Below are 24,524 nucleotides of genomic sequence, written 5' to 3' on the forward strand. Positions count from 1 at the left end.
GCTCTCGCTGTAACAGTTTGTAATAGGTCCCTGTGAACCCATTGGGTCCTGGCGATTTGTGGGGTTGTAAAGTCGCTATAACCTCCTTTATTTCGTCTTCCCTAATGTCCCCATCAAGCATCTCTTGCTGGTCAATACTTAGCTTAGGCAGATTTGCCATATTCAAGAATTCCCTCTGCAGCTCCTCATGTGGGGGTATAGGGCTATAAAGTGCAGTGTAATAATTACTCAAATGTGACAATATGTCGTCTGTTGCAGTATAGGTTTTGCTCTGGGAGTCGTCTCTTAAAGCCGCTATAAAGGAGCGTTGTCTCCTCGGTTTGGACATCGTGGCCAGGAGTCTACCAGTTTTGTTACCCCATTTATAGTAATGGAATTTAGTGTAATCTAAGCGCTGTTGAGCTTGAGCCGTTAAAAATGCATCAAGTAATTTCTTGTCCCTAACACATACCGCTAAGTGTTCTTCGGAGGGGTTGGTTTTATAAATCCGGAAGCTCTGGGACATTGCATTGTGTAAAATATGGTATTGTCTCGAACTCTCCTTCCTCAATTTAGCTACATAGCCAATTATATGACCCCGTAACACCGCCTTTGACGTCTCCCAGAACAGCACCGTATCATCCCAATGCTCGATACTATCATCCACAAAGTTATGCCAAGACTGCAGTAGAAATTTCTTAAAGTCCTCCGAGTCAGAGAGGTGATCCGGGAAACGCCAAAGACGGTCCATAGCCACTCGGGAATCCACATAGATTTCCAACCGTATTATAGCGTGGTCCGAGATAACAATATCATCTAGTGCAGCACTTTTCGTCTGATCCAAGAGATGATTAGCCAACAGTATATAATCTATCCGTGACATAGAACCATGTACTCTGGATAGATGACTATAGGACCTGTCAGTTAGATGTAATAAACGCCACGGGTCGCTCAATTGTAAGAGATCCTTCATTTCCTGAATAAGTTGCCAACATGGGGAGGTCGGTCTAGCAACAGGGGATGACTTATCCAATGTGGGATCGTCAACCGCGTTGAAATCCCCACCTACTATTAAAGAGTAATTGGTTCTACTAGCCAAAATCTGTGTAAGGTGGCGTAAAAATTCCCCAGTCGCCACATTGGGAGCGTATAAATTCACTAAGGTAAATTTTTTACCCTCAATTAGTACATCAAGAATTAAGTACCGGCCTTCAGGGTCCATTATTGAATGGAGGATCTCGTATCTCAAGTGTTTGTGAAATAAGATTGCCACCCCTCTGGACTTGGAGGAGTAAGATGCCTGAACGCAGTCTGCTATCCAGGGGGCACGCAAAGTAGACTCATCACAAAGTCTCCAATGAGTTTCCTGGAGGAAGATAATAGATGGTTGTTTCCTACGGAGGTGAGTGAGAATTTTTTTCCTCTTGATCGGGGTGTTTAGGCCACCAACGTTCCAAGATAATATGGAGCAGTGGGAGGTATCCCTCACATTATGGGCATTGTCAATGTTATCTGCCATCGGCATGTGTAAAGGGGGAAAAGAAAAACCACAGCGTTACCCAAACACCCCTGGTGAGAAGAAGCTGTCTCCTCTCCAGCAGAATACATATGGGGGCTCTAAAGTCTAAGGGTCCCGAGTCCCGGCCTCCTCCCACCGCCGCACAACCCCAATAGACCCCAGCAGAAGCAAAGCAGGTTATTGCATAAAATAGTTCGAGATGAAGCAATACATTCACATTTTTAGAATATATGAATAAGCATGGGTCGTCCAATTTGCCCATGTTGACTAACTGAGGACCCCAAACTTTGAGGAAGGGGGCGCTCCGTCCATTTAACAGCAAACATACAAGCAACAGGCATTGTATCGTTATATAAAACCAACAAAACATCATTAGCGAAAAAACAAAGAAGGTTCAATTAATCAGGTTCTAGAGATAAGACATAAGGTAAGACCCAAGGGAGGGGGCATGGCTTCATAGTGAAGTAACCCCCCCACTTGGCATCGTATGCAGTATTCCTATAAGTTATCCACACTTGCTGTTATCAATCTCTAGAGCTAGCGTTGGAGCGGGCTGGTGAAGGTGGGTTACTCCTAAGGAAGTGTGACTTAGCTTGTTGAGGGTCAGTAAATAATTGAGTGCGGCCATTTTCAATTACTCTCAACTTGGCCGGGTAAAGTAAAGCAAATTAAAAAATTTTGTCCACTAGGAACCGGCATACCTCCGAGAACGCTTTGCGTTTTTGTGAGACCATGGCCGAAAAATCTTGGAACACCAAGATACCAATTTAGGATTTTTAAAGTTTGTTGCTATTCAAATGTAACATGCTACCACATGTTGGTTATGCCCCCAATTCAATACAGGGGAGGGTGGCGCATTCCCTTGCTCCGAGCACCATGACATGCCGTGAGCTAGCACCAGAGCCAGATTTACACGCAATACATGAGCCAAAGGGTACATCTGGGCATTATACACAGGTGCAGCAGTATAAACACCTGGAAATTTGCAGAGTTTTTATCAGAGATGTGCGGAGAATATAAGCAGGTGAGGCACTGCCTCACCTGCCATAGACTTTTTACTCCAGAGTTTTGTCTATAAAAATGATTAAAATAATGCAAAGGACATATTTTAAACAAATTCTTTGTATTTTTCATATACTTTATAAAGTTAAAACTCTGGCACAAACGTTAGTATAACAGGAAAGGCTCTGCCTCACCCCACTGTAGCACTTCCTTGTGTATCATTGCCTGTTTTCCTATAAATTGTAAGCTTGGGTCGTTTTACCATACCTCCCAACATTCTTCTTTATTAAAGAGGGACACACGCGCGGCAAAGCTCCTGAAAAGGGGGAGTGGCCTACAAAAAGGGGTGTGGTTACGCGGAGGACCCGCGATCATGAGCCACGTCCCGTTTTTTGTCACTGAAGGGGCATGCCCAGCTCTCCGTGAGCTGCTGGCATGCCCCCTCTCCTCCTGTCTCCACTGAATAGACGCTGTGCACATGCACACAGCGTCTATTCACCGATGTGCAGGAGCCTCCGAACTGCCCCCAAACCTCTCCCCCCCACTGCGGGACACTGCAGCCCGATGGTGGGTCAGCGGGACAGTCCCCAAAAAACGGGACTGTCCCGTGAAAATTGGGACAGTTGGGAGGGCTGGTTTTACCTTTTTGTCGCTCTGTTATTACTAGAGATGAGCGCCGGAAATTTTTCGGGTTTTGTGTTTTGGTTTTGGGTTCGGTTCCGCGGCCGTGTTTTGGGTTCGACCGCGTTTTGGCAAAACCTAACCAATTTTTTTTTGTCGGATTCGGGTGTGTTTTGGATTCGGGTGTTTTTTTCCAAAAAAACTAAAAAACAGCTTAAATCATAGAATTTGGGGGTCATTTTGATCCCAAAGTATTATTAACCTCAAAAACCATCATTTCCACTCATTTTCAGTCTATTCTGAATACCTCACACCTCACAATATTATTTTTAGTCCTAAAATTTGCACCAAGGTCGCTGGATGACTAAGCTAAGCGACCCTAGTGGCCGACACAAACACCTGGCCCATCTAGGAGTGGCACTGCAGTGTCACGCAGGATGTCCCTTCCAAAAAACCCTCCCCTAACAGCACATGACGCAAAGAAAAAAAGAGGCGCAATGAGGTGGCTGTGTGAGTAAGATAAGCGACCCTAGTGGCCGACACAAACACCGGGCCCATCTAGGAGTGTCACTGCAGTGTCACGCAGGATGTCCCTTCCAAAAAACCCTCCCCAAACAGCACATGACGCAAAGAAAAAAAGAGGCGCAATGAGGTAGCTGTGTGAGTAAGATAAGCGACCCTAGTGGCCGACACAAACACCGGGCCCATCTAGGAGTGGCACTGCAGTGTCACGCAGGATGTCCCTTCCAAAAAACCCTCCCCAAACAGCACATGACGCAAAGAAAAAAAGAGGCGCAATGAGGTAGCTGTGTGAGTAAGATAAGCGACCCTAGTGGCCGACACAAACACCGGGCCCATCTAGGAGTGGCACTGCAGTGTCACGCAGGATGTCCCTTCCAAAAAACCCTCCCCAAACAGCACATGACGCAAAGAAAAAAAGAGGCGCAATGAGGTAGCTGTGTGAGTAAGATAAGCGACCCTAGTGGCCGACACAAACACCGGGCCCATCTAGGAGTGTCACGCAGGATGTCCCTTCCAAAAAACCCTCCCCAAACAGCACATGACGCAAAGAAAAAAAGAGGCGCAATGAGGTAGCTGTGTGAGTAAGATAAGCGACCCTAGTGGCCGACACAAACACCGGGCCCATCTAGGAGTGGCACTGCAGTGTCACGCAGGATGTCCCTTCCAAAAAACCCTCCCCAAAAAGCACATGACGCAAAGAAAAATTAAAGAAAAAAGAGGTGCAAGATGGAATTGTCCTTGGGCCCTCCCACCCACCCTTATGTTGTATAAACAGGACATGCACACTTTAACCAACCCATCATTTCAGTGACAGGGTCTGCCACACGACTGTGACTGATATGACGGGTTGGTTTGGACCCCCACCAAAAAAGAAGCAATTAATCTCTCCTTGCACAAACTGGCTCTACAGAGGCAAGATGTCCACCTCATCATCATCCTCCGATATATCACCGTGTACATCCCCCTCCTCACAGATTATCAATTCGTCCCCACTGGAATCCACCATCTCAGCTCCCTGTGTACTTTGTGGAGGCAATTGCTGCTGGTCAATGTCTCCGCGGAGGAATTAATTATAATTCATTTTAATGAACATCATCTTCTCCACATTTTCTGGATGTAACCTCGTACGCCGATTGCTGACAAGGTGAGCGGCGGCACTAAACACTCTTTCGGAGTACACACTTGTGGGAGGGCAACTTAGGTAGAATAAAGCCAGTTTGTGCAAGGGCCTCCAAATTGCCTCTTTTTCCTGCCAGTATAAGTACGGACTGTGTGACGTGCCTACTTGGATGCGGTCACTCATATAATCCTCCACCATTCTTTCAATGTTGAGAGAATCATATGCAGTGACAGTAGACGACATGTCCGTAATCGTTGTCAGGTCCTTCAGTCCGGACCAGATGTCAGCATCAGCAGTCGCTCCAGACTGCCCTGCATCACCGCCAGCGGGTGGGCTCGGAATTCTGAGCCTTTTCCTCGCACCCCCAGTTGCGGGAGAATGTGAAGGAGGAGATGTTGACAGGTCGCGTTCCGCTTGACTTGACAATTTTCTCACCAGCAGGTCTTTCAACCCCAGCAGACTTGTGTCTGCCGGAAAGAGAGATCCAAGGTAGGCTTTAAATCTAGGATCGAGCATGGTGGCCAAAATGTAGTGCTCTGATTTCAACAGATTGACCACCCGTGAATCCTTGTTAAGCGAATTAAGGGCTCCATCCACAAGTCCCACATGCCTAGCGGAATCGCTCCGTGTTAGCTCCTCCTTCAATGTCTCCAGCTTCTTCTGCAAAAGCCTGATGAGGGGAATGACCTGACTCAGGCTGGCAGTGTCTGAACTGACTTCACGTGTGGCAAGTTCAAAGGGCATCAGAACCTTGCACAACGTTGAAATCATTCTCCACTGCGCTTGAGACAGGTGCATTCCACCTCCTATATCGTGCTCAATTGTATAGGCTTGAATGGCCTTTTGCTGCTCTTCCAACCTCTGAAGCATATAGAGGGTTGAATTCCACCTCGTTACCACTTCTTGCTTCAGATGATGGCAGGGCAGGTTCAGTAGTTTTTGGTGGTGCTCCAGTCTTCTGTACGTGGTGCCTGTACGCCGAAAGTGTCCCGCAATTCCTCTGGCCACCGACAGCATCTCTTGCACGCCCCTGTCGTTTTTTAAAAAATTCTGCACCACCAAATTCAAGGTATGTGCAAAACATGGGACGTGCTGGAATTTGCCCATATTTAATGCACACACAATATTGCTGGCGTTGTCCGATGCCACAAATCCACAGGAGAGTCCAATTGGGGTAAGCCATTCCGCGATGATCTTCCTCAGTTGCCGTAAGAGGTTTTCAGCTGTGTGCGTATTCTGGAAAGCGGTGATACAAAGCGTAGCCTGCCTAGGAAAGAGTTGGCGTTTGCGAGATGCTGCTACTGGTGCCGCCGCTGCTGTTCTTGCGGCGGGAGTCCATACATCTACCCAGTGGGCTGTCACAGTCATATAGTCCTGACCCTGCCCTGCTCCACTTGTCCACATGTCCGTGGTTAAGTGGACATTGGGTACAACTGCATTTTTTAGGACACTGGTGAGTCTTTTTCTGACGTCCGTGTACATTCTCGGTATCGCCTGCCTAGAGAAGTGGAACCTAGATGGTATTTGGTAACGGGGGCACACTGCCTCAATAAATTGTCTAGTTCCCTGTGAACTAACGGCGGATACCGGACGCACGTCTAACACCAACATAGTTGTCAAGGCCTCAGTTATCCGCTTTGCAGCAGGATGACTGCTGTGATATTTCATCTTCCTCGCAAAGGACTGTTGAACAGTCAATTGCTTACTGGAAGTAGTACAAGTGGGCTTACGACTTCCCCTCTGGGATGACCATCGACTCCCAGCAGCAACAACAGCAGCGCCAGCAGCAGTAGGCGTTACACGCAAGGATGCATCGGAGGAATCCCAGGCAGGAGAGGACTCGTCAGAATTGCCAGTGACATGGCCTGCAGGACTATTGGCATTCCTGGGGAAGGAGGAAATTGACACTGAGGGAGTTGGTGGGGTGGTTTGCGTGAGCTTGGTTACAAGAGGAAGGGATTTACTGGTCAGTGGACTGCTTCCGCTGTCGCCCAAAGTTTTTGAACTTGTCACTGACTTATTATGAATGCGCTGCAGGTGACGTATAAGGGAGGATGTTCCGAGGTGGTTAACGTCCTTACCCCTACTTATTACAGCTTGACAAAGGCAACACACGGCTTGACACCTGTTGTCCGCATTTCTGGTGAAATACTTCCACACCGAAGAGCTGATTTTTTTGGTATTTTCACCAGGCATGTCAGTGGCCATATTCCTCCCACGGACAACAGGTGTCTCCCCGGGTGCCTGACTTAAACAAACCACCTCACCATCAGAATCCTCCTGGTCAATTTCCTCCCCAGCGCCAGCAACACCCATATCCTCCTCATCCTGGTGTACTTCAACACTGACATCTTCAATCTGACTATCAGGAACTGGACTGCGGGTGCTCCTTCCAGCACTTGCAGGGGGCGTGCAAATGGTGGAAGGCGCATGCTCTTCACGTCCAGTGTTGGGAAGGTCAGGCATCGCAACCGACACAATTGGACTCTCCTTGTGGATTTGGGATTTCGAAGAACGCACAGTTCTTTGCGGTGCTTTTGCCAGCTTGAGTCTTTTCAGTTTTCTAGCGAGAGGCTGAGTGCTTCCATCCTCATGTGAAGCTGAACCACTAGCCATGAACATAGGCCAGGGCCTCAGCCGTTCCTTGCCACTCCGTGTGGTAAATGGCATATTGGCAAGTTTACGCTTCTCCTCCGACAATTTTATTTTAGGTTTTGGAGTCCTTTTTTTACTGATATTTGGTGTTTTGGATTTGACATGCTCTGTACTATGACATTGGGCATCGGCCTTGGCAGACGACGTTGCTGGCATTTCATCGTCTCGGCCATGACTAGTGGCAGCAGCTTCAGCACGAGGTGGAAGTGGATCTTGATCTTTCCCTAATTTTGGAACCTCAACATTTTTGTTCTCCATATTTTAATAGGCACAACTAAAAGGCACCTCAGGTAAACAATGGAGATGGATGGATACTAGTATACAATTATGGATGGACTGCCGAGTGCCGACACAGAGGTAGCTACAGCCGTGGACTACCGTACTGTACTGTGTCTGCTGCTAATATAGACTGGTTGATAATGAGATGTAGTATGTATAAAGAAGAAAGAAAAAAAAAACCACGGGTAGGTGGTATACAATTATGGATGGACTGCCGAGTGCCGACACAGAGATAACTACAGCCGTGGACTACCGTACTGTACTGTGTCTGCTGCTAATATAGACTGGATGATAATGAGATGTAGTATGTATAAAGAAGAAAGAAAAAAAAACCACGGGTAGGTGGTATACAATTATGGATGGACTGCCGAGTGCCGACACAGAGGTAGCTACAGCCGTGGACTACCGTACTGTACTGTGTCTGCTGCTAATATAGACTGGATGATAATGAGATGTAGTATGTATAAAGAAGAAAGAAAAAAAAACCACGGGTAGGTGGTATACAATTATGGATGGACTGCCGAGTGCCGACACAGAGGTAGCTACAGCCGTGGACTACCGTACTGTACTGTGTCTGCTGCTAATATAGACTGGATGATAATGAGATGTAGTATGTATAAAGAAGAAAGAAAAAAAAAACCACGGGTAGGTGGTATACAATTATGGATGGACTGCCGAGTGCCGACACAGAGGTAGCTACAGCCGTGAACTACCGTACTGTGTCTGCTGCTAATATAGACTGGTTGATAATGAGATGTAGTATGTATAAAGAAGAAAAAAAAAAAAAACCACGGGTAGGTGGTATACAATTATGGATGGACTGCCGAGTGCCGACACAGAGGTAGCTACAGCCGTGGACTACCGTACTGTACTGTGTCTGCTGCTAATATAGACTGGATGATAATGAGATGTAGTATGTATAAAGAAGAAAGAAAAAAAAAACCACGGGTAGGTGGTATACAATTATGGATGGACTGCCGAGTGCCGACACAGAGGTAGCTACAGCCGTGGACTACCGTACTGTACTGTGTCTGCTGCTAATATAGACTGGATGATAATGAGATGTAGTATGTATAAAGAAGAAAGAAAAAAAAAAACACGGGTAGGTGGTATACAATTATGGATGGACTGCCGAGTGCCGACACAGAGGTAGCTACAGCCGTGGACTACCGTACTGTACTGTGTCTGCTGCTAATATAGACTGGTTGATAATGAGATGTAGTATGTATAAAGAAGAAAGAAAAAAAAAACACGGGTAGGTGGTATACAATTATGGATGGACTGCCGAGTGCCGACACAGAGATAGCTACAGCCGTGGACTACCATACTGTACTGTGTCTGCTGCTAATATAGACTGGATGATAATGAGATGTAGTATGTATAAAGAAGAAAGAAAAAAAAAACCACGGGTAGGTGGTATACAATTATGGATGGACTGCCGAGTGCCGACACAGAGGTAGCTACAGCCGTGGACTACCGTACTGTACTGTGTCTGCTGCTAATATAGACTGGATGATAATGAGATGTAGTATGTATAAAGAAGAAAGAAAAAAAAAACCACGGGTAGGTGGTATACAATTATGGATGGACTGCCGAGTGCCGACACAGAGGTAGCTACAGCCGTGGACTACCGTACTGTACTGTGTCTGCTGCTAATATAGACTGGATGATAATGAGATGTAGTATGTATAAAGAAGAAAGAAAAAAAAAACCACGGGTAGGTGGTATACAATTATGGATGGACTGCCGAGTGCCGACACAGAGGTAGCTACAGCCGTGAACTACCGTACTGTGTCTGCTGCTAGTATAGACTGGATGATAAATAATGATATAAAAAATATATATATATCACTACTGCAGCCGGACAGGTATATATTATATAATGACGGACCTGCTGGACACTGTCTGTCAGCAGAATGAGTTTTTTAATTTTTATAAAATAAAAAAACACCACACAAGTCACACGACGAGTGTACTTTTTCAGGCAGACATTCAATCACAATATACTATACTGGTGGTCAGTGTGGTCAGGTCACTGGTCACAGTGGTCAGTGGTCAGTCACACTGGCAGTGGCACTCTGGCAGCAAAAGTGTGCACTGTTTAATATGTACTCCTGGCTCCTGCTATAACCTATAACTGCTCCCCAGTCTCCCCCACAATTAAGCTGTGTGAGCACAGTCAGATATTATACATAGATGATGCAGCACACTGGGCTGAGCACAGATATGGTATGTGAGTGTGACTGAGTCACTGTGTATCGTTTTTTTCAGGCAGAGAACAAGAACAGAACGGATTATTAAATAATAATAAATTATAAAACTGCACTGGTGGTCAGGTCACTGGTCATCAGTCACTAGTATAACTCCTCCTAAGCTCCAGTAAGTAAATGAAGTGTCTCACTCTCACTCTCCTATCTATTTTAATTTCTAAACGGAGAGGACGCCAGCCACGTCCTCTCCCTATCAATCTCAATGCACGTGTGAAAATGGCCGCGACGCGCGGCTCCTTATATAGAATCCGAGTCTCGCGATAGAATCCGAGCCTCGCGAGAATCCGACAGCGTGATGATGACGTTCGGGCGCGCTCGGGTTAACCGAGCAAGGCGGGAAGATCCGAGTCGCTCGGACCCGTGTAAAAAAACATGAAGTTCGGGCGGGTTCGGATTCAGAGAAACCGAACCCGCTCATCTCTAGTTATTACTAGTGATGAGCGGGTTCGGTTCCTCGGAATCCGAACCCCCCCGAACTTCACCCATTTTACACGGTTCCGAGGAGGACTCGAATCTTCCCGCCTTGCTCGGTTAACCCGAGCGCGCCCGAACGTCATCATCCCGCTGTCGGATTCTCGCGAGATTCGTATTCTATATAAGGAGCCGCGCGTCGCCGCCATTTTCACTCGTGCATTGGAGATGATAGGGAGACGAGTGACGATGTGTGCAGAGTTCTCTCAGTTGTGTTCAGTGTGCTGCACATATCTGTGCTCAGTGTGCTGCAAATATCTGTGCTCAGTGTGCTTGCAAATATCTGTGCTCAGTGTGCTTTATTGTGGGGACTGGGGACCACCAGTATTATATAGTAGGAGGATAGTGCAGAGTTTTGCTGACCAGTGACCACCAGTATTATACGTTCTCTGCTTGAAAAACGCTCCATATCTGTGCTGCATTGTAGTATATAGTAGGAGGACAGTGCAGAATTTTGCTGACCAGTGACCACCAGTATTATATCAGTACGGTACAGTAGTCCACTGCTCTACCTACCTCTGTGCCGTCAAGTATACTATCCATCCATACCTGTGGTGCATTTAAGTTTTGCGCAGTATATATAGTAGGAGGACAGTGCATAGTTTTGCTGACCACCAGTATATAATATATAGCAGTATGGTACAGTAGGCCACTGCTCTACCTACCTCTGTGTCAAAGTTGGAAAAATATCATGCTACACGTTGCCATATATTCACCTCATGCGCTTGCCCGCTGCACGTGCACATTCTCTCCCGTGCGTGCGGATACTCGCAGCTGCGTGGTGGAGCCTCCTCGGCCATGCGCTCGAGCGCGTGGTATGTGCATTTACGGTAGAGTTTGTGTGCGTCTAGCGGGTGACTCAATCGTTAAATAATAAAACCAAATAGTATGTTTTATAGATAATGTTCCCCTTAATAATAACTGTAAGTTTGTTTAATGTAACTGGTCGCTGGACAGGGGAATTCCTCTTTGCATGATACGAAGGGTCAGACAGGGTTTGAGCAGTGGTGTTTGGTACCTAACTAAAGAACATTTTATTAGGAACAATCCGGTGCTGGTTAGGTAAAGATTAATCGCTCCTGCGTATAGTTATGTCTATTAGTAGTTTCTGGACATTTACTATATTTGCGGTTCATTATCCATGCGGCGGGAATTCTGAGATTCCCTCCCACCTGAGCAGTTTGATATAGTCACAGCCAACCTGTTCAAACTAACCTATGACCTTTTGTTATAATGCGGAGAGACATTCCTGTGTCCAATGAACAATAAGATTGTAGGGCCCTTTGTAGTACACTGTATGTTGTGTATATAAGGGTCACTGTCCCCAGACCGGCCAGTACTCTCTCTCTTCAACATTTATCTCTGATAATTGGAGGACTGGATCCGGTTGCGCTAGCGAGTGTTCCCCGTATGGTATGTTTCTCTGTGGCCACTTTGTTACCCGTTTTAATGTTAGCCATTCATTCTTAGTCTATGTATTTGTGTTTGTGATCGTTCGCTGTTGTGTATATTTTTGTTTAGTTATTCTATTAGATATTAATGTTAGCCTGTAGTGTATGAACTGTTAACTGTTTTTCCCTTTTACTTAGCTAAATATTGTTAGTAAAGGTGTTGGAACCTTAGCAAGGAGTGTGTTTCACCATTTGTTATTAAGAGTTGCTGAGCATCTCAATCGCTCAAACAGCTAGCTTACAGACCAAGGTTAAACAGTATTATATCATTGCAGTATCTCAACACTAAGAATTACAGTATAAGCATACTTTGTGTAAGGTTTAAAAGGTTATTATCTGTGTGTACGCTCGCTGTGTGTATTCCGTACTCACAGCGCAGTGTGTGTACGTAACTTGCGTACCACGTGCGAGGTCTTTGTACGCAAATAGCGTACGAAGTGCGTAGCACGTGCACGAGGGACAGCGGCCATTACGGCTTCACGATATTAGTAAATAGCTTGTGTTCTACGGTAAATAATCAGCTTTATCATCTGTGTCATCAAGTATACTATCCATCCATACCTGTGGTGCATTTTAGTTGTTCTGCGCAGTAGTAGGAGGACAGTGCATAATTTTGCTGACCACCAGTATATAATATATGGCAGTACGGTACAGTAGTCCACTGCTCTACCTACCTCTGTGTCGTCAAGTATACTTTCTATCCTTACCTGTGGTGCATTTAAGTTTTTCGCAGTATATATAGTAGGAGGACAGTGCATAATTTTGCTGACCACCAGTATATAATATATAGCAGTACGGTACAGTAGGCCACTGCTCTACCTACCTCTGTGTCGTCAAGTATACTATCCATCTGTGTTTAATTCCACACATTAAAAAATGGAGAACAAAAATGTGGAGGGTAAAATAGGGAAAGATCAAGATCCACTTCCACCTCGTGCTGAAGCTGCTGCCACTAGTCATGGCCGAGACGATGAAATGCCATCAACGTCGTCTGCCAAGGCCGATGCCCAATGTCATAGTAGAGAGCATGTAAAATCCAAAACACAAAAGTTCAGTAAAATGACCCAAAAATCAAAATTAAAAGCGTCTGAGGAGAAGCGTAAACTTGCCAATATGCCATTTACGACAGGGAGTGGCAAGGAACGGCTGAGGCCCTGGCCTATGTTCATGGCTAGTGGTTCAGCTTCACATGAGGATGGAAGCACTCATCCTCTCGCTAGAAAACTGCAGTCCCACTCCTAGATGGGCCAGGTGTTTGTGTCGGCCACTTGGTCGCTTAGCTTAGTCACACAGCTACCTCATTGCGCCTCTTTTTTTCTTTGCATCATGTGCTGTTTGGGGACTATTTTTTTGAAGTGCCATCCTGCCTGACACTGCAGTGCCACTCCTAGATGGGCCAGGTGTTTGTGTCGGCCACTTGGGTCGCTTAGCTTAGTCACACAGCTACCTCATTGCGCCTCTTTTTTTCTTTGCATCATGTGCTGTTTGGGGACTATTTTTTTGAAGTGCCATCCTGCCTGACACTGCAGTGCCACTCCTAGATGGGCCAGGTGTTTGTGTCGGCCACTTGGTCGCTTAGCTTAGTCACACAGCTACCTCATTGCGCCTCTTTTTTTCTTTGCATCATGTGCTGTTTGGGGACTATTTTTTTGAAGTGCCATCCTGTCTGACACTGCAGTGCCACTCCTAGATGGGCCAGGTGTTTGTGTCGGCCACTTGGTCGCTTAGCTTAGTCACACAGCTACCTCATTGCGCCTCTTTTTTTCTTTGCATCATGTGCTGTTTGGGGACTATTTTTTTGAAGTGCCATCCTGTCTGACACTGCAGTGCCACTCCTAGATGGGCCAGGTGTTTGTGTCAGCCACTTGGGTCGCTTAGCTTAGTCATCCAACGACCTCGGTGCAAATTTTAGGACTAAAAATAATACTGTGAGGTGTGAGGTGTTCAGAATAGACTGAAAATGAGTGGAAATTTTGGTTATTGAGGTTAATAATACTATGGGATCAAAATGACCCCCAAATTCTATGATTTAAGCTGTTTTTGAGGGGTTTTTGTAAAAAAACACCCGAATCCAAAACACACCCGTATCCGACAAAAAATTTTCAGGGAGGTTTTGCCAAAACGCGTCCAAATCCAAAATACGGCCGCGGAACCGAATCCAAAACCAAAACACAAAACCCGAAAAATTTCCGGTGCACATCACTAGTTATTACCCAGTCTTGTTTTACTACAGTTTTTTCCTAATTGTAAAGTGCAGCGGACTATGCAGGCACTATATTAATATTAATAAATAATAAATAAATATATTCATGAATGCAGCAGTGGAGTTAGCTTACTATAAAATTGCCTTATAAGAAACAACCAGCCATCCTTTTCACTGTAATCCATAAGGAGAGCAAAGTTAAAGAGCTTGCATCACTTCACAGGTCAGTAAGCACATGGCTGGGCTATGTGCTGCTCTGCATGCTGCTGTCACTCTTTTACAAAACTGCTGTTTTCTGTTATTTGCAAAGTAATGATCAAACTGGAACGTGCTGTGTGAATCGTACTCACTGAACTTGAGTCTGATTTTAGAATGAGATGTAGTAAACATTAGAGAGTGATAATGTGAAGAGAGATGATGTACCAGCCAATCAGCTCCTAACTGCCGATTGGTATGTAGTTTATATTAATTTGTACTGACAGTACTAAAAGAAGCATCCGTGTGCTGCTCCCTCAGCAAGTGGCGTCCCTAGACCTGTGCCTAAAGGGTAATTCCTTACTGTGCTGCTGCATCCGCTGTAGCGCCTCTTGCCGGAGTTGTGGATGTGATAGAATGCAAATGCTAGTTTCAGCCTCCCGCTTGTGCACTAGCGTGTGCTGGGGAGTGCAAGCCCTGAGACGCACATTTTCTGCACCTCTGCGTGCAGTAGCACCACCGATGGTTCCAGACAGTCCACCATCAGCGCGTCATCATGTCTGTTATCAACATCTTCACCTGTCTATAGGAGGCACAGTGTCTGAGAATCTGAGAATGCAGGCCGCTTGCAGTTAAACGCCCATGATACTCTCCCATACACACCATACTTACCGACTTCTGGGCTGCTCTCTCCGGGAGAGAGCAGCCCGTCGGCTCAGCAGGGGGGGCTGGCAGTCAGGTGACGCGCAAGGGAGGTGGACCGGAGGCGGAACGGGGGCGGAATGGAGGCGGAACGGGGCGTGGTTTATGGAACTCATCATTTAAGCCACGCCCCCCGCTGTGTAATGCCGCGATTACCGGCATTATACAGCAGGGGGCGTGGTTACGATGACGCGATTCAACAAGAATCGCCTCATCGCCTGTCCGGACCGCCCACTTTACTCGTTAAGTGGGCGGCGGGCAGGGGGTGACCCCGTAAATCGGGAGACTTGCCTGCTCTTCCGGGGGGCCGGGAGGGTCACCCGTTTTTCGGGAGCCTCCCGGCCATTCCGGGAGGGTAGGCAAGTATGATACACACCCTGTCAGGCAACCGCCCAGGAACACCTTTTCCTTAGCCTCTTGGGTTCTTATACCGACTAGCCTATACACAGTAGCGCCATTGTGTGTACACTCAGGGTAATGCACGCACTGTAGGAGGTTTTTTTTTATTCTTTGCACGTACGATGTAGAAAATAATAGCTCAGCTGCGTGAACATCGGCATTGCGTGCGGTGTGCGAGCGCCTCTGAATCAGGGACAGTGTGTTTCAGTTGATTTACACTTTAAATATGCACTTTCCTAAAGGTGTTTTACAAAAATAAGAAAGGTCCTGAGCAATAGTTTCCTGCCGACCTCCTCCTCCGCTAGGCTACTTGACTGCTGGCGATGCCATGTTTAGGGATATGACTTCTCCAATATGGCAGGTGCGGAGAACATAATCAAGGCTCTAAGGGGCTGATTCAGAGGTGGACACAGTGTCGATGCCGCACGCAAACAGCCAATGTTTTGAGTCTGGGCATGCGTTGGAGTCACACATTGCATAATCCTGATTGCACACAGAGACGCAGCACAGAAACAGACACATGGTCTGAGAATTTTTTTTATGGCCGTTCCTGGAAGGTAACCGGGGTGACGAAGCCAATGCGTTTTGTTGATAGGGGCTGCGCTTAAAGATGCACTGTCACTCACACAGGAGGCCTGTCCTCAGATGGAGAAACTGCATCTGCCATAAGACTGATGCAAGTTTTGATGGGGGTGTCTATATATACACAGTGACAGAAATATATTGGTTTAAGATTGTGCAAGTTGCTTAAAAATCAACGGCAACATTGCCATAAAAATGCAGATGTATCTGTGACAGTAGATGCAACTGTACGGCACGCACGTCTACTAGAGATGAGCGGGTTCGGTTTCTCTGAATCCGAACCCGCCAGAACTTCATGTTTTTTTTCACGGGTCCGAGCGACTCGGATCTTCCCGCCTTGCTCGGTTAACCCGAGCGCGCCCGAACGTCATCATGACGCTGTCGGATTCTCGCGAGGCTCGGATTCTATCGCGAGACTCGGATTCTATATAAGGAGCCGCGCGTCGCCGCCATTTTCACACGTGCATTGAGATTGATAGGGAGAGGACGTGGCTGGCGTCCTCTCCATTTAGATTATAAGAGACTGAGAGAGATTTACTGGAGCTGACTAGGAGGAGTACTGTTACTGTAGAAGTGTAGAGACTGAGTGGAGAGAGTTTACTAGTGAGGACAGTGCAGTTTACTTTATAATCCGTTCTCTGCCTGAAAAAAGCGATACACAGCACACAGTGACTCAGTCACATACCATATCTGTGTGCACTGCTCAGGCTCAGGCCAGTGTGCTGCATCATCTATTATCTATATATAATATTATATATATCTGTCTGACTGCTCAGCTCACACAGCTTATAATTGTGGGGGAGACTGGGGAGCACTACTGCAGTGCCAGTTATAGGTTATAGCAGGAGCCAGGAGTACATAATATATTATATAGTGAGTGACCACCAGACACACAGTGCAGTTTATTTAATATATCCGTTCTCTGCCTGAAAAAAGCGATACACACAGTGACTCAGTCAGTCACATACCATATCTGTGTGCACTGCTCAGGCTCAGGCCAGTGTGCTGCATCATCTATATATATTATATATCTGTCTGACTGCTCAGCTCACACAGCTTATAATTGTGGGGGAGACTGGGGAGCACTACTGCAGTGCCAGTTATAGGTTATAGCAGGAGCCAGGAGTACATAATATTATATTAAAATTAAACAGTGCACACTTTTGCTGCAGGAGTGCCACTGCCAGTGTGACTAGTGACCAGTGACCTGACCACCAGTATATATAATATTAGTAGTATACTATCTCTTTATCAACCAGTCTATATTAGCAGCAGACACAGTACAGTGCGGTAGTTCACGGCTGTGGCTACCTCTGTGTCGGCACTCGGCAGCCCGTCCATAATTGTATATACCACCTAACCGTGGTTTTTTTTTCTTTCTTTATACATACATACTAGTTACGAGTATACTATCTCTTTATCAACCAGTCTATATTAGCAGCAGACACAGTACAGTGCGGTAGTTCACGGCTGTGGCTACCTCTGTGTCGGCACTCGGCAGCCCGTCCATAATTGTATATACCACCTAACCGTGGTTTTTTTTTCTTTCTTTATACATACATACTAGTTACGAGTATACTATCTCTTTATCAACCAGTCTATATATTAGCAGCAGACACAGTACAGTGCGGTAGTTCACGGCTGTGGCTACCTCTGTGTCGGCACTCGGCAGCCCGTCCATAATTGTATATACCACCTAACCGTGGTTTTTTTTTCTTTCTTTATACATACATACTAGTTACGAGTATACTATCTCTTTATCAACCAGTCTATATTAGCAGCAGACACAGTACAGTGCGGTAGTTCACGGCTGTGGCTACCTCTGTGTCGGCACTCGGCAGCCCGTCCATAATTGTATATACCACCTAACCGTGGTTTTTTTTTCTTTCTTTATACATACATACTAGTTACGAGTATACTATCTCTTTATCAACCAGTCTATATATTAGCAGCAGACACAGTACAGTGCGGTAGTTCACGGCTGTGGCTACCTCTGTGTCGGCACTCGGCAGCCCGTCCATAATTGTATACTAGTATCCAATCCATCCATCTCCATTGTTTACCTGAGGTGCCTTTTAGTTGTGCCTATTAAAATATGGAGAACAAAAATGTTGAGGTTCCAAAATTAGGGAAAGATCAAGATCCACTTCCACCTCGTGCTGAAGCTGCTGCCACTAGTCATGGCCGAGACGATGAAATGCCAGCAACGTCGTCTGCCAAGGCCGATGCCCAATGTCATAGTACAGAGCATGTCAAATCCAAAACACCAAATATCAGTAAAAAAAGGACTCCAAAACCTAAAATAAAATTGTCGGAGGAGAAGCGTAAACTTGCCAATATGCCATTTACCACACGGAGTGGCAAGGAACGGCTGAGGCCCTGGCCTATGTTCATGGCTAGTGGTTCAGCTTCACATGAGGATGGAAGCACTCAGCCTCTCGCTAGAAAAATGAAAAGACTCAAGCTGGCAAAAGCAGCACAGCAAAGAACTGTGCATTCTTCGAAATCCCAAATCCACAAGGAGAGTTCAATTGTGTCGGTTGCGATGCCTGACCTTCCCAACACTGGACGTGAAGAGCATGCGCCTTCCACCATTTGCACGCCCCCTGCAAGTGCTGGAAGGAGCACCCGCAGTCCAGTTCCTGATAGTCAGATTGAAGATGTCAGTGTTGAAGTACACCAGGATGAGGAGGATATGGGTGTTGCTGGCGCTGGGGAGGAAATTGACCAGGAGGATTCTGATGGTGAGGTGGTTTGTTTAAGTCAAGCACCCGGGGAGACACCTGTTGTCCGTGGGAGGAATATGGCCGTTGACATGCCAGGTGAAAATACCAAAAAAATCAGCTCTTCGGTGTGGAGGTATTTCACCAGAAATGCGGACAACAGGTGTCAAGCCGTGTGTTCCCTTTGTCAAGCTGTAATAAGTAGGGGTAAGGACGTTAACCACCTCGGAACATCCTCCCTTATACGTCACCTGCAGCGCATTCATAATAAGTCAGTGACAAGTTCAAAAACTTTGGGTGACAGCGGAAGCAGTCCACTGACCAGTAAATCCCTTCCTCTTGTAACCAAGCTCACGCAAACCACCCCACCAACTCCCTCAGTGTCAATTTCCTCCTTCCCCAGGAATGCCAATAGTCCTGCAGGCCATGTCACTGGCAATTCTGACGAGTCCTCTCCTGCCTGGGATTCCTCCGATGCATCCTTGCGTGTAACGCCTACTGCTGCTGGCGCTGCTGTTGTTGCCGCTGGGAGTCGATGGTCATCCCAGAGGGGAAGTCGTAAGCCCACTTGTACTACTTCCAGTAAGCAATTGACTGTTCAACAGTCCTTTGCGAGGAAGATGAAATATCACAGCAGTCATCCTACTGCAAAGCGGATAACTGAGGCCTTGACAACTATGTTGGTGTTAGACGTGCGTCCGGTATCCGCCGTTAGTTCACAGGGAACTAGACAATTTATTGAGGCAGTGTGCCCCCGTTACCAAATACCATCTAGGTTCCACTTCTCTAGGCAGGCGATACCGAGAATGTACACGGACGTCAGAAAAAGACTCACCAGTGTCCTAAAAAATGCAGTTGTACCCAATGTCCACTTAACCACGGACATGTGGACAAGTGGAGCAGGGCAGGGTCAGGACTATATGACTGTGACAGCCCACTGGGTAGATGTATGGACTCCCGCCGCAAGAACAGCAGCGGCGGCACCAGTAGCAGCATCTCGCAAACGCCAACTCTTTCCTAGGCAGGCTACGCTTTGTATCACCGCTTTCCAGAATACGCACACAGCTGAAAACCTCTTACGGCAACTGAGGAAGATCATCGCGGAATGGCTTACCCCAATTGGACTCTCCTGTGGATTTGTGGCATCGGACAACGCCAGCAATATTGTGTGTGCATTAAATATGGGCAAATTCCAGCACGTCCCATGTTTTGCACATACCTTGAATTTGGTGGTGCAGAATTTTTTAAAAACGACAGGGGCGTGCAAGAGATGCTGTCGGTGGCCAGAAAAATTGCGGGACACTTTCGGCGTACAGGCACCACGTACAGAAGACTGGAGCACCACCAAAAACTACTGAACCTGCCCTGCCATCATCTGAAGCAAGAAGTGGTAACGAGGTGGAATTCAACCCTCTATATGCTTCAGAGGTTGGAGGAGCAGCAAAAGGCCATTCAAGCCTATACAATTGAGCACGATATAGGAGGTGGAATGCACCTGTCTCAAGTGCAGTGGAGAATGATTTCAACGTTGTGCAAGGTTCTGATGCCCTTTGAACTTGCCACACGTGAAGTCAGTTCAGACACTGCCAGCCTGAGTCAGGTCATTCCCCTCATCAGGCTTTTGCAGAAGAAGCTGGAGGCATTGAAGAAGGAGCTAAAAGGGAGCGATTCCGCTAGGCATGTGGGACTTGTGGATGCAGCCCTTAATTCGCTTAACAAGGATTCACGGGTGGTCAATCTGTTGAAATCAGAGCACTACATTTTGGCCACCGTGCTCGATCCTAGATTTAAAGCCTACCTTGGATCTCTCTTTCCGGCAGACACAAGTCTGCTGGGGTTGAAAGACCTGCTGGTGACAAAATTGTCAAGTCAAGCGGAACGCGACCTGTCAACATCTCCTCCTTCACATTCTCCCGCAACTGGGGGTGCGAGGAAAAGGCTCAGAATTCCGAGCCCACCCGCTGGCGGTGATGCAGGGCAGTCTGGAGCGACTGCTGATGCTGACATCTGGTCCGGACTGAAGGACCTGACAACGATTACGGACATGTCGTCTACTGTCACTGCATATGATTCTCTCAACATTGATAGAATGGTGGAGGATTATATGAGTGACCGCATCCAAGTAGGCACGTCACACAGTCCGTACTTATACTGGCAGGAAAAAGAGGCAATTTGGAGGCCCTTGCACAAACTGGCTTTATTCTACCTAAGTTGCCCTCCCACAATTGTGTACTCCGAAAGAGTGTTTAGTGCCGCCGCTCACCTTGTCAGCAATCGGCGTACGAGGTTACATCCAGAAAATGTGGAGAAGATGATGTTCATTAAAATTAATTATAATCAATTCCTCCGCGGAGACATTGACCAGCAGCAATTGCCTCCACAAAGTACACAGGGAGCTGAGATGGTGAATTCCAGTGGGGACGAATTGATAATCTGTGAGGAGGGGGATGTACACGGTGATATATCGGAGGGTGAAGATGAGGTGGACATCTTGCCTCTGTAGAGCCAGTTTGTGCAAGGAGAGATTAATTGCTTCTTTTTTGGGGGGGTCCAAACCAACCCGTCATATCAGTCACAGTCGTGTGGCAGACCCTGTCACTGAAATGATGGGTTGGTTAAAGTGTGCATGTCCTGTTTTGTTTATACAACATAAGGGTGGGTGGGAGGGCCCAAGGACAATTCCATCTTGCACCTCTTTTTTCTTTTCTTTTTCTTTGCATCATGTGCTGATTGGGGAGGGTTTTTTGGAAGGGACATCCTGCGTGACACTGCAGTGCCACTCCTAGATGGGCCCGGTGTTTGTGTCGGCCACTAGGGTCGCTAATCTTACTCACACAGTCAGCTACCTCATTGCGCCTCTTTTTTTCTTTGCGTCATGTGCTGTTTGGGGAGGGTTTTTTGGAAGGGCCATCCTGCGTGACACTGCAGTGCCACTCCTAGATGGGCCCGGTGTTTGTGTCGGCCACTAGGGTCGCTAATCTTACTCACACAGCTACCTCATTGCGCCTCTTTTTTTCTTTGCGTCATGTGCTGTTTGGGGAGGGTTTTTTGGAAGGGACATCCTGCGTGACACTGCAGTGCCACTCCTAGATGGGCCCGGTGTTTGTGTCGGCCACTAGGGTCGCTTATCTTACTCACACAGCGACCTCGGTGCAAATTTTAGGACTAAAAATAATATTGTGAGGTGTGAGGTATTCAGAATAGACTGAAAATGAGTGTAAATTATGGTTTTTGAGGTTAATAATACTTTGGGATCAAAATGACCCCCAAATTCTATGATTTAAGCTGTTTTTTAGTGTTTTTTGAAAAAAACACCCGAATCCAAAACACACCCGAATCCGACAAAAAAAATTCGGTGAGGTTTTGCCAAAACGCGTTCGAACCCAAAACACGGCCGCGGAACCGAACCCAAAACCAAAACACAAAACCCGAAAAATTTCAGGCGCTCATCTCTAACGTCTACATCCATCTCTGAGTCAGACCCTTAGTCTTTGCTGTCTTTGTTGTCAGGGGTTGGGTATGCATGACCGGCGGTCAGGAGACTGCCGGTCAGCATACCGATGCTGGGATCCCGGCATCGGGAAGGCCGGCATGGGGAACGAGCTCAACAAGCCCCTTGCAGGCTTGCTGCACTCGGCTTGCTGCAGACTCAGTGGTGAGCTGATTCTATTCCCGGGATTCTGAGGTGGCAGGATGTCTCCTGACCACCGGCCACATAACTACATCCCGTTGTCAGAGCCAAATTTCCAATGACATATGGCACTGCTGGCATATGGTCACCTGGTAAGTATTTGTCCTGTGTGCAGGGTGAATCCCCTTATCAATTATAATAACGTATCTAAATTTGGTACTCTGCTTATTTTATGCTTAAAAAAGATCCATTGCACACCCTTTAATACCCCAAATAAAAAGCTGGCTTTAGTACAGTACTCCATGACAAGGAGGTTTCACACCCTTTATGAAAACTAAGCTGCGCATCCTGAGATATCTTTATGTATGTTTGTTACCCATTGATATGCTGAAACAGTGGCAATATCACTACAGTATCCCAATGTTTTCAATGTTCCCACAGCGCCCCAACATGAATCTTGCATGAAGGCAGACCTAGCAAGTCAGGGATTTTTAGGGATATGAGGATGTTTGTGTGCGGCCCAGCCCTTCAGAACCTATAGGCAGGGCCGGTGCAAGGTCTCTCTGCACCCTAGGCAACGCTTCAGCCTAGCACCCCTTAACCTACAAACCCCACCACCACCACCACCTCTCGGAGGAGAGATGCAGGTGGCCACTAAGTGGACTGGGGTGAATTGCATCATTATACATAGACAGTGAAAAGGGACAACACTCAAGGACTTTTAAGGTGATAAATATATTATAAACGGTCACAAAATTTTGTGACTTTGTTCACAATATACTTTCACTTTGTTCACAATATACTTTCACTGAGTTCCGTCTATTCTTTATATGCTGTATAACACTGTAAATGGGGTCTAGTAGGGATATTTAATTGGGGTTGGGTATGGGATGCCGCCGGTCAGAATACCAACAGCGACATCCTGACCATCATAATACAGACATTCTGAATTAAGTTAATTAACCTTACCCCTTATCCTTATCCCAACACTCCCCGCAGCCTACCCCTAACCCTCCCTGGCATACATTCTGGATCTTGGTTGTCGGGATTCTGGCATCATATATTTGTTATTGTGTTCCATGCCTACATCTGAAAGTTCATTACTGACCCGCATACAGAGACAACCTTAATTTTTTTGATAAATGAATTCAGTGGTGCCCTTCAGTGGCCGGCGCCCCTAGGCAGCCGCCTAAAGCTGCCTAATGGTAGAGCCGGCCCTGCCTATAGGCAGGGGAATGTTGTGCACTCCAATATGTCCTGTCCTTTGTCCCTTTTTCTTTGGGCCTAATTCAGATGTGTACACTCTGCCAATGTCAGACTAAGGGGTATATTCAATTAAAGTCGGATCAATTCCGACATGTATTTGTCGGAATGGATCCGACAACCCCTATTCAATCCCATCTTAATTCAACTTTTTCAAGTCGAATTTAGATGGGACGCAGAGGAGGAGAAGGGGGGCGAGCCACGGCGAGACCAGCGTGCTGGAGCCGGGTGGAAGCTGCCGTGAGGTCGGGCGGCTGAGTGACATCCAGCTGCAGCGCTACTGTAGCGCTGATCTCCCTGTATGCCCACCGGCTGTCCCCCCGTCTCCCTGCAGCTCCCCCCCCTTGCCTCCTCTGGGTCCACATCTCAGTCCGACATCATTTTGATGTCGGACTGAGATGGTCGAAAAGGGGGCCAAAACCACAAGCACGTGGATCGGCAGCTATTCCGCCGATCCACGTGCTTTTCGACAAGTCAAATTCATCGACTTAACGAAAAATTTAGGAAAATATTGAATCTTTTCGATAGACGGCAGTTTTCGACTTCAATTGAATATACCCCTAAAGCTGGCCATACGATTCCAGGGACGATTGTACGATTTTGACGCATCAGAACGATAAATCGCTTGAAATCCTGCAAATTGTGCAGTTTTCATGAACGATAACGTTCTGATGCGCTGTCCCGCGGATGCTGCAGGTAAGATCTGAAGCTATTGTCAACTACAACATATTCCTGGGTGTGGCCGCCCACTCTTCAGATCTTTGCAAATCTTAAAGATCTATCTTATGTTTTTGCACTATGGAGGTGATTCAGACCTGATCGCTGGGCTGAAAACTTTGATGTCCTGCGTTCGGATAGTCGCTGCCTCCAGGGGGTGTGTAAATTCACTGTGCAAGTGTGCGATCCCATGTGTACGCCAAGCTGCAAAAATCCACTG

The sequence above is a fragment of the Pseudophryne corroboree genome, chromosome 2 (genome assembly GCF_028390025.1).
Source record: "Pseudophryne corroboree isolate aPseCor3 chromosome 2, aPseCor3.hap2, whole genome shotgun sequence".
NCBI classification, from domain to species: Eukaryota; Metazoa; Chordata; class Amphibia; order Anura; family Myobatrachidae; genus Pseudophryne; species Pseudophryne corroboree.